Consider the following 11,894-nt stretch of genomic DNA (forward strand, 5'->3'; position numbering starts at 1 on the left):
TGGTTTGATGGTGATAAATTCCTTTAGCTTTTCCTTGCCTGGGAAGCTCTTTGTCCTTCAATTCTAAATGATAACTTTGCCTAGTGGAGTAATCTTTGTTGTAGGTCCTTGCTTTTCATCACTTTGAATATTTCTCACCACTCCCTTCTGGCCTGCAATATTTCTGTTGAGAAATAAGCTGACAGTCTTATGGGAGCTCCTTTGTAGGTAACTAACAGCATTTCTCTTGCTGCTTTTAAGAGTCTCTCTTTGTCTTTAACATTTTGCATTTTTTTAAAAAAATTATTGATTTTCTAGAGAGAGGGTGAGAGAGAGAAACATTGATGTGAGAGAGAACCATCGATCAGTTGCCTGTCACATGCACCCCCACTGGGTATTGAACCCACAACTGGGTATGTGCCCTGCCAGGAATCAAACCTGTCACCTTTTGGTGTATGGGATGATGCTCCAGCCAACTGAGTCACACTGGCCAGGGCTTCACCTTTTGCATTTTAATTATGGTGTGTTGGTGTGGACCTCTCTGGGTTCATCTTGTTTGGGACTCTGTGCTTCTTGGAGTTGTATGTCTATTTCCTTCACCAGGTTAGGGAAGTTTTCTGTCATTATTTTTTCAAATAGGTTTTCAATTTCTTGCTCTCTTCTCCTTCTGGTACCCCCATGATGAGAATGTTGGTTTGCTTGAAGTTGTTTTAGAGGATCCTTATGCTATCTTCATTTTGGGGGATTATTTTTTCTTTTTGATGTAATAATCTGACTGGGTATTTTTTACTTCCTTAGGTTTCAAATTGCTGATTTAATTCTCAGCTTCATCTACTTTATTGTTGATTCCCTGTAAATTATTCTTCATTTCAGTTAATGTATTCTTCATTTCTGACTGGCTCTTTTTTATGGTTTCCATGTCTGTTTTTATGCTATTGAAGTTCTCATTAAGTTCATCTACTCTTCCCCTAAATTCATTGAGCATCCTTATAACCAGTGTTTTGAACTCTGCCTCTAGTAGATTGCTTGTCTCCATTTTGGTTTAGTTCTTTTTCTGGAGTTTTGTTCTATTCTTTCATTTGGGTCATGTTTCTTTGTCTCCCTGTGTTTGTTTCTATGTCTCCTGGACTTGGTAGAGTGGCCTAATGTAGTAGGTGTCCTCTAGGGTCCAGTGGCACAGCCTTCCTGATTACCTGATCTGGGCACTCCAGTTGTGGTCCATCCACTGTGTAGATTGTGTACTTGAGTCTTGATTGCTGTTGGCTTGTCAATGGGAGGGGTTTATCCCCAGGCTGATTGGTTGCAAGGACTGGCTGCGACCACCAACCACTGTGGAGGATCAGCTGTGCAGGAGCCCATCTCACAGAGCAGGACTAACTTCAACAGAGCTCTGGTCATGCTGAGTCTGCCCCTTGAGTGTGTCACTGTGGAGGTGGGTTGGGTGATGCTTCGATGTGTTCTGAAACTGTCCACTGGTTGTGCTGGCTCTGGGGCCTCCGGGAGGTGCAGGCCTACGTCAGTCACTGCCTGTGCTCTGTGCAGGGCCACCCAGCATGAGATACAAGGCAATTTGCAGATGGCTGATGCTAGTGCTGGGCCTGGAACCACTTATTGAGAGGTATGAAGCATGCTGAGGCCAGATGCTGCTTGTTCATAAAGTTTAGGAAAGTCTGAAATGTGAGCCAAGACAGGCCTTATGGAAAAAACCCCTGGAAATGGGTTGGGTGGGCCCACAAGTGGGTGGGGTGGGGATCTCAGGGAATCACCAGGGTAGGGCAAACAGTGTTAGCCAGGTTGATGGAGCCTCAGGTATGATGCCTGCCTTCTGGCTCTGTGGGGGAGAGCTGATCAAAGGGAAATGGCCTCAGCCAGCACTTTTATCTGGCAGAAAGCTGTCTCCCAGCTCTCTGACTGATGGCAGACAATTCGGCTCCTCCCTGTGTGTCCCTGGTGCCTTTCAAGCTACTGCCCAGCGCTGGAGCTCAGAGGGAGTGTCTGAGTAAGTCCATGTGTGTGCCCCTTTAAGAGGAACACCTGGGACTCCAGCAGCCTCCATGTCACTCAGTCATAATCCCTGCTGGTCTTCACAGCCAGAAGTTATGGGACCTTCTCTTCCCACACTAGATTCCTGAGCTGGGAGGCCCTGGTCTGGGGCTGGGACACCCTCACTCCTCAGGGGGAACCTCTTTAGCTGAGATATCCCTCCTGATTTTTATCTGCCACACATGGGTGTGGGACCAGCATGTTCCGTATCTCTGCCCATCCTACCAATATCTATGTAGCTTCTCTCTCTCTCTCTCTCTCTCTCTCTCTCTCTCTCTCTCTCTCTCTCGTTAATCTTCATCCAAGTGGAAGGGAGGAGGAGAGACAGAGAGAGAAACATTGATGTGAGAGATACACACCAATTGGTTGCCTCCCACACCAGCCCCAACCAGGGCCAGGGATCGAACCTGCAACCAAGGTCCATGTCCTTGACCAGAATCAAACTTTGGGACCCTTCAGTCTGTAGACTGATACTCTATCCACTGAGCCAACTGGTTAGGTTGTGGCTTCTTCTTTTAAAATACAACTTGCCTCCCTTTTTCTTATTCTTTAAAAAATATATATTTTTACTGATTCCAGAGAGGAAAGGAGAGGGAGAGAGAGAGAGAAACATCAATGATGAGAGAGAATCATTGATCAGCTGCCTCCTGCACATCCCACACTGGAGCTCAAGCCCGCAATCTGGGCATGTACCCTGACCGGGAAATGAACTGTGACCTCCTGGTTCATAGGCCAATGCTCAACCACTGAGCCATGCTGGCTGGGCTCTTTTTCTTACTCCTTTTCTTCATCCTTTCTTTCTTTCTTTCTTTCTTTCTTTCTTTCTTTCTTTCTTTCTTTCTTTCTTTCTTTCTTTCTTTCTTTCTTTCTTTCTTTCTTTCTTTCTCTCTCTCTCTCTCTCTCTCTCTCTCTCTCTCTCTCTCTCTCTCTCTCTCTCTCTCTCTTTTTGTTTCCTTCCTTCCTTCCTTCCTTCCTTCCTTCCTTCCTTCCTTCCTTCCTTCCTGCCTGCCTGCCTGCCTGCCTGCCTGCCTGCCTTTTTCTTTTTTTAACGTATTGATTTGAAAGAGAGAGGAAGAGAGGGAGCAAAAGAGAGAGGGAGAGAGAGATCTGTTGTTCCACTTATTCATTGGTTGCTTCTTGTATGTGCTCTGACTGAGGATCAAACCTGCAACCTTGGTGTACTGGGATGATGCTCCAACTAACTGGGCTACCCAGGCAGGGCTTTTTAAAGAAAATATTAAAGGAAACAGCAAAATTCACTGGTATTTATTAGGTGCTTGCTTTACATAAACACTCTGCTCCTTATTGTAAATACAGTTAAATGGACAATCCTTGCTTTGTGGCAGTATTTTCTTTCTTTTATTGGGGGTGATGCTGGTTAACATTATACATCACCTCATTGGTACCCTGTATTGTGTGTTCACACCCCAAACCAAGTCTCCCTCCTTTCATCACATTTCCCTCCACTCCATCCCCTTCCTCTCCCCTCCCACATCACCACACTGTTGTCTGAATCCATGGGTTTTTTCTCTTTTTTACTCAATCTCTCCACTCCCCCAACCCGTTCCCCAAAAACTGTTATCCAGCTCTCCATCTACGAGTCTGTCTATTTTGCTTGTTAGTTCACTAGATTCCACAAATGAGTGAAATCATATGGTACTTGTATTTCTCTGACTGGCTTATTTTATAATGAGCATAATGCTCTCCAGATCCATCCATGCTGTCACAAAGGGTAAGATTTCTCTTGATGGCTGAGGAGTACTTCACTGTGTAAGTGAACCATAGTTTTCTTATTTCGTTATCTGTGGGCACTTGGGCTGCTTCCAGATCTCGGCTATTGTAAATAATGCTGCAGTAAACATAGGGGTGCATACGTTCTTTCAAATTAGTGTTTTGGGTTCTTCAGATAAGTTCCCAGAAGTGTAATTGCTGGGTCATAAGGCAGTTCCATTTAAAAAATTCTTTTAGGGAACTCTATTCTGCTTTCCACTTTAGCTGCACCAGTCTGCATTCCCACCAGCAGTGCACGAGGGCTCCTCTCTCCCCACATCCTCGCCAGCACTTGTCTGGTGATGTATTGATGACAGCCATTCTGACAGGCTGTGGTGATACCTTGTGGTGGTTTCAATTTGCATCTCCCTGATGATTAGTAACGAGGATCTTTTCCTATGTCTATTGGCCACTGTATGCCCTCTTTGGAGAAGGGTCTCTTCAGGCCTTTTGCCCATTCAACCTGACTCATTAAGAAAGAAGAGAGAGCGAACACAATTAAATAAAATCAGAAATGTAAGAGGAGAAGTAACAACTGATTCCAAAGAAATACAAGGGATTGTAAGAAATATTATGAACAACTATATGCCAACAAATTGGACAATCGGGAAGAAATGGATAAATTGCTATAAACATACAATCTTCCAAAACTGAACCAAGAGGAATTAGAGAATTTGAATAGACAGATTTCAACTAGTGAAACTGAAGTAGTAATCTAAAAACTGCCCCCAAAACAAAAGCTCCAGACTGGATGGCTTCACAGGTGAATTTTACCAAACATTCAAAGAATAACTACCACCCATCCTTCTCAAACTATTCAAAAAAATTCAAAAGGCAGGAAGACTCCCAAGCTCATTTTATAAGACCAGCATTACCCTAATTCCAAAACCAGATGAAGACACTACAAAGAAAGAAAATTAAAGGCCACTATCCCTGATGAACACAGATGCTAAAATCCCCCCCAAAATATTAGCAAATTGGGTCCAGCAATATATTAAAAAGATCATAACCATGATCATGTGGGATTTATTCTGGGGATTCAAGGTTGGTACAATACGCACTTACCAATAAATGTGATAAACCACATAAATAAAATGAAGGATTAAAACCACATGATCACATCAATAGATACAGAAAAAACATTTGATAAAATTCAGCACCTATTTTTGATAAAAACTCTCAGTAAAATGGGAATAGAGGAAACATACCTCAACATAAAGGCCATATATGACAAACCCAAAGCCAACATCATATTCAATGGGAAAAAACTAAAAATGTTTCTCTTAGTATCAGGAACAAGACAGAGATGTCTGCTTTCACCACTCTTATTCAACATTGGGCCACAGCAATTGGACAAGAAGAAGAAATAAAAGACACCCAAACTGGAAAAGAAGAAGTAAAGCTGCCATTATTTGCAGATGACATGGTATTGCATATAGAGAACCCTAAATATTTCACCAAAAACTACTATAATTGATAAATGAATTCAGTAAAGTAACAGGATACAAAATAAATATTCAGAAATCAGTTGTATTTCTATACACCAATAATAAACTCTCTGGAAGGGAAACTAACAACACAATCCAATTTGCAATTGCTTAAAAAAGAATAAAATACCTAGGGATAAATTTAACCAAGGAGGTAAAAGACCTGTACTCAGAAAATTATAAGACACTGAAGAAAGAAATTGAAGAAGATACAAAAAAGTGAAAGCATATACTGTGTTCATGGATTGGAAGAATTTACATCATTAAAATATCCATACTACCCAACGCGATATATAGATTCAATGCAATCACTATTAAACTACCAAAGGCATATTTCACAGATCTAGAACAAATATTCCAAAAATTTATAGGGAACCACAAAAGACCTGAATAGCAATAGTAATCTTGAGAATGAAGAACAAAGTTGGAGGATCACACACTACTGATATCAAACTATACTAGGAGGCCACTGTAATCACAGCAGCCTGGCACGGGCATAGAAACAGACAGTGGACCAGAACAGAGAGCCCAGAAGTGAGCCCACACCTTTAGAGGCACCAGTATTTGACAGAGGAGGCAAAACATGCAAGGGGGGAAAGACAGCCTATTCAGTAAATGGTGTTGGGAAAAACTGGGCAGATATGTGCAAAAAAGTGGAACTAGGCCACCTTCTTACAACAAACATAAGAATAAACCCAAAATTGATTAAAGACTTAACGTTAGAGTCGAAAACCATAAAAATCCTAGAAGAAAACATAGGCAGTAAAGTCTTGGACATTTCTTGTAGTAATATATATATATATTTTCTGATATATCTCCTAGGACAAGGGAAACAACAGTGGTTTCTTTTTTATTCTCTAGTTGTAGAACTTCCATTCAGCTCAGTTTCAGGTGGTTCTGAATGATGGTTGTTGTATAGTTTAGTTGTAACTTTGATGTGGTTGTGGGAGGATGCCAGTACTGCCTTTATCTATGCCGCCATCTTGACTGGAAGTCTTCTTTCCTTTTCATGGCTTAAACATACTCCACTGTGCATAGAAATTGCATGTTGCCTATCCTTTCATTGGTCTGTAATCCCCTGGGTTACTTCCACCTTTTAGTTACTGTGAATAATGCTGCTGTGAACATGGCTGTACAAATATTTCCTCTGAGTGGCTGCTTTACTTCTTTCAGGTTTTTATCCAGAAGTGGAATTGCTGGGTCATATGATAATTCTTTGTTTAATTTTTGAGGAACCTCCATACTTTATTTCATAGTGGCTGAACCATTTTATAGCTCCACCAGCAATGCACAGGTTTCCAATTTCTCCACATCCTCACCAACACTTGTAATTCTCTGCTTTTCTTTAGAGTAGCCATCCTAATGGGTGTGAGGTGGTATTTCATTGTGGTTTTGATTTGCATTTCTCTAATATTTGTTTTTATAACACAACTTTATGGCATTGGCTTCATTTACTAGTAATTTAGCTTGCTTCTTATATCGATAATCGCTGAATGGGAGCCAGTGTTCACTGACATAAAATACTTCTTTTTAGCTATAAAATTTTACACTTTTGGAGAATTAGAAGAATAGTATTACATAACTAGGACTTAAGATTTCCCTTTGGATTTTGCAGTCAGTAAGCTGTATTCATGTGGATTAAATACAAGGCCATTTATAAATTACTTTTAGTACATGTGAATGACTATGTAAAACTGGAATGTCATACACCTGCATTTCTTAAGTTCTGGAAAGTAATTAAAAACCAATAGAACGTCCAAATGCTGTTTTCTTACATCCTCTCAGGAGTCAATACAGAATATTGATTTTAAAGGCCTCTGACCCCTCAGCACTTTCCAAGTAGCAGTGTCGAGGAGGTTGAGCAGTCCCTTTCTACTCAGCAGGACAGAGCAGGTCTCCTGCACTGGATTTTGCCATCTTGTTTTTATTATTTATTAGTTACAAGGTGGCTATGACTGATCTAAAGTCCTACCAGTTATCTATATATATAAAACCCTAATGTACAAATAGACTGAATGGTGGAACAACAGAACAACCGTTGACGTGCACTGACCACCAGGGGGCGCATGCAGAACATGGTGGGTGTCAGCAGCAGGCAGTAGAGTGCCGAACATGGTGGGCATCAGCCGCGGTGGGATGGTGGAGCAGGTGAGCGGGGGCACCAGACCAAGGCGGGGCGCCGGTCACTGTCATAGGGCGAGCCTCTGGTGGTTACTGAAAATTCTTTGCTCCCATGTGCCGCAGTCCCACCCAGCGCTCGCATCCACTGCTGGCGCCTGGTGCCGGGCCTGATCGCTTAGTGCCATCAGCAGGTGTGAGCGGTGACTGCTGGCCCTGATCGCCCCTGAGGGCTTCTCTACCTCCCCCTGCTCCTGAGGGGTGATCGGGGCAGGCAGCTGCCAGCACCAGAGCCTCTGCTCTCACCCGCTGCTGGCTCTGGCCCTGCTCTCACCCGCTGCTGGCGCTGGCCCCGCTCTCACCCGCTGCAGGCACCCGGCGCTGATCCCGATCGCTCGGGACCGTCAGCGGGTGCGGTGGAGGCTGCCTGCCCCGATTGCCCCTGAGGACTTCTCCACCTCCCCCTGCTCCTGAGGGTGACCATCAGTGGGTGCGAGTGGGGCTGGCGCCTCAGTATGTGGGAGTGGCAGTGGGTCGGGGGGCCACGGCGGGAAGGGCCGGGCGGGGGCGCCGAGGATGTGCCCACTGCAGCCTCACAGCCCACAGTTCCTGTCAAGGTTCATGAATTCATGTGCCGGGCCCCTAGTAGCATTATAAATACATGTCTGTTATAGAAAAAGTAGAAAATACAGGTGAAAAGAAGAAAATACTAATACATTTTACCTTCCCCATAACCCTGACAACACCACTATTAACATTTTGATATATACCCATCCACTCTTTTTCTATGAATATATGTACCCACAATATAAATTTGCAAACTTTTAACATTAAAAAATTGAAAAATGAAAAGGTACTTTTATTCTTCCAAGATGAATCATGTGAAATTCATAAACAACTATTTTCTAAATAAAAAAAGGACAAAGCTGGAAGACATCATTTAGGGCTTGAGAGTAACTTTTGTTAAAAGGATTCACCTGAGAGCCTGGGGAGAATGGGTGTTGGTGAGGATGCTGGTATTGTAACTATTTATAAATAATATAAATAACTGCCAGATGAGCAACAGAACAAACAGTACAGTTGGCAATTTCTGAAGAGAATGTCTAATTTTGTCACATAAAACGCCAGCATTGGTAAATACAGTCATTACTTAGACGTTCTCAGGAATTGAGATGTTTCATTGAACGTGAAGGACTGCAGAGCAGCCGCTGGAGTTCAGTGTTACATCTTCATTAGAAAAGAGGGAACACAGGGAGGCCTAATCCCACCTTGAAAACCTAATATTTCAATGTATTTCCTTTCGGTTTTTTATAAAGTGCGTTCAGAGACAGGAGGAAGAAACTACAGTTTTTGCTGTAATCCTTGCTGAGTGCCTAAGGCAGTAGCTGATCTACACCCCATTGGAGACCCAGAAACGAGGGCATCTAGTGGTCTGTGGGAGATGACACCAGATTTCAACCACGTGCATAAGGGACACATTCAACGGGAATATTCAGTGAGCGCCAAAGCTTTGCTGCACCAAGACCCGGCCCATAAACGTGTCTCCTGCACAGCAACTCTTCCTTTATAGACAAAGAGAGCCCCCCCAGTGACACCAACAACAATCAAGACTTAACTATACAAAGGAGGACCAAGATGGAGGCATAGGGCGGAAGCCTGATTGTTGCCTACCACAACAACTTTGAGACTACGACAAGAGAGCAGAGCAGACACCATCCAAGACCACCATAGGGCTGGCTGAGTAGATGCTCTACAACTAGAATAAAAGAGGGGTATGTGGGATGATGCTGATGCCGGCGACCCAAAGACCACACTTTAAGAACTACAGCTCAGGCGACACAAAAGAACTATGGCTCAGGCGATACAACAGCGGCCTGGAATGTGCTCGGCGCAGTTCCCCCGGCGGTCTCCGGCTGAGGGGACGGCTCCACTGGCAGCCAAGCACGGACAGACGAGCCCCTATGAGACATGGGGTGGGAGACTCCGCGCTTGCTGACCTCTGAGTCCGTCAAGAATCTCAACGCCCCGGAAGCGGCCAGGTGCGCATGCTCGGCGACCGGCCACCGATGCAGACCCAAGGGCCGACGCAGCGACGCCAGACTGGCCCACCGCCATGCACCGGGTGCACCGGAGCTTCGCCGAGCCGCCGCCCGACGAGTTCTGCAGCAGCCATACTGGAGCTCTGGAAGGATGGCCAGGGGAATTGCTGAGGGGGGATTGACCGGCAGGAATTGGGATCGGGAAGACGGGGCCCCGCTGAGACCAGGGTGCGGGCGGGGTTGCGCGCCTCTGGACTCGGGTGTGGTCACACGCCTCTGGGTATAAGTGAGGCCTCACGTCCCTGGGTCTAGGTGAGGCCACATGCCCCTGGGTCCAGGTGAGGCCGGACTCCGGGTCCGGGTGAGGCCAAGTGCCCCTGGACCCGGATGACGCTGGATCCCGTGCCCGGGCGAGGCCAAGCGCCCCTGGGTCTGGGAGAGCCCACACACCCCTGGGTCCAGGCGAGACCATGTGTCCCTGGATCCGGGTGAGGCTGCGTGCACATAGGCCCGGGTGAGCCCAAGTGGCCCTGGGTCTGGGAGAGGCCAAGCGTCCCTGGGTCCGGGTGAGACCATGTGTCCCTGGATCCGGGTGATGCCTTGTGCACCTAGGCCCGGGTGAGCCCAAGTGGCCCTGGGTCTGGGAGAGGCCAAGCGTCCCTGGGTCCGGGTGAGACCATGTGTACCTGGATCCGGATGAGGCCTCGTGCACCTAGGCCCGGGTGAGCCCAAGTGGCCCTGGGTCGGGGAGAGGCCAAGCGTCCCTGGGTCCGGGTGAGACCATGTGTCCCAGGATCTGGGTGAGGCCTCGTGCACCTAGGCCCGGGTGAGCCCAAGTGGCCCTGGGTCGGGGAGAGGCCAAGCGTCCCTGGGTCCGGGTGAGACCATGTGTCCCAGGATCCGGGTGAGGCCTCGTGCACCTAGGCCCGGGTGAGCCCAAGTGGCCCTGGGTCTGGGAGAGGCCAAGCATCCCTGGGTCCGGGTGAGACCATGTGTCCCAGGATCCGGGTGAGCCCTCGTGCACCTAGGCACGGGTGAGCCCAAGTGGCCCTGGGTCTGGGAGAGGCCAAGCATCCCTGGGTCCGGGTGAGACCATGTGTCCCTGGATCCGGGTGAGGCCTCGTGCACCTAGGCCCGGGTGAGCCCAAGTGGCCCTGGGTCGGGGAGAGGCCAAGCGTCCCTGGGTCCGGGGGAGACCATGTGTCCCTGGATCCGGGTGAGGCCTCGTTCACCTAGGCCCGGGTGAGCCCAAGTGGCCCTGGGTCTGGGAGAGGCCAAGCATCCCTGGATCCGGGTGAGACCATGTGTCCCAGGATCCGGGTGAGGCCTCGTGCACCTAGGCCCGGGTGAGCCCAAGTGGCCCTGGGTCTGGGAGAGGCCAAGCGTCCCTTGGTCCGGGTGAGACCATGCGTCCTTGGATCTGGGTGAGGCCTCGTGCACCTAGGCCCGGGTGAGCCCAAGTGGCCCTGGGTCTGGGAGTGGCCAAACGTTCCTGGGTCTGGGTGAGACCATGTGTCCCTGGATCCGGGTGAGGCCTCGTGCACCTAGGCCCGGGTGAGCCCAAGTGGCCCTGGGTCTGGGAGAGGCCAAGCGTCCCTGGGTCCGGGTGAGACCATGTGTCCCTGGATCCGGGTGAGGCCTCGCGCACCTAGGCCCGGGTGAGCCCAAGTGGCCCTGGGTCTGGGAGAGGCCAAGCGTCCCTGGGTCCGGGTGAGACCATGCGTCCCTGGATCTGGGTGAGGCCTCGTGCACCTAGGCCCGGGTGAGCCCAAGTGGCCCTGGGTCTGGGAGTGGCCAAACGTTCCTGGGTCTGGGTGAGACCATGTGTCCCTGGATCTGGGTGAGGCCTCGTGCACCTAGGCCCGGGTGAGCCCAAGTGGCCCTGGGTCTGGGAGAGGCCAAGCGTCCCTGGGTCCGGGTGAGACCATGTGTCCCTGGATCCGGGTGAGGCCTCGTGCCCCTAGGCCCGGGTGAGCCCAAGTGGCCCTGGGTCTGGGAGTGGCCAAACGTTCCTGGGTCTGGGTGAGACCATGCGTCCCTGGATCCGGGTGAGGCCTCGTGCACCTAGGCCCGGGTGAGCCCAAGTGGCCCTGGGTCTGGGAGAGGCCAAGCGTCCCTGGGTCCGGGTGAGACCATGTGTCCCTGGATCCGGGTGAGGCCTCGTGCACCTAGGCCCGGGTGAGCCCAAGTGGCCCTGGGTCTGGGAGAGGCCAAGCGTCCCTGGGTCCGGGTGAGACCATGTGTCCCTGGATCCGGGTGAGGCCTCGTGCACCTAGGCCCGGGTGAGCCCAAGTGGCCCTGGGTCTGGGAGAGGCCAAGCATCCCTGGGTCCGGGTGAGACCATGTGTCCCAGGATCCGGGTGACGCCTCGTGCACCTAGGCCCGGGTGAGCCCAAGTCGCCCTGGGTCTGGGAGAGGCCAAGCGTCCCTGGGTCCGGGTGAGACCATGCGTCCCTGG

The sequence above is a fragment of the Eptesicus fuscus genome, chromosome 4 (assembly GCF_027574615.1).
Source record: "Eptesicus fuscus isolate TK198812 chromosome 4, DD_ASM_mEF_20220401, whole genome shotgun sequence".
Taxonomy (NCBI): domain Eukaryota; kingdom Metazoa; phylum Chordata; class Mammalia; order Chiroptera; family Vespertilionidae; genus Eptesicus; species Eptesicus fuscus.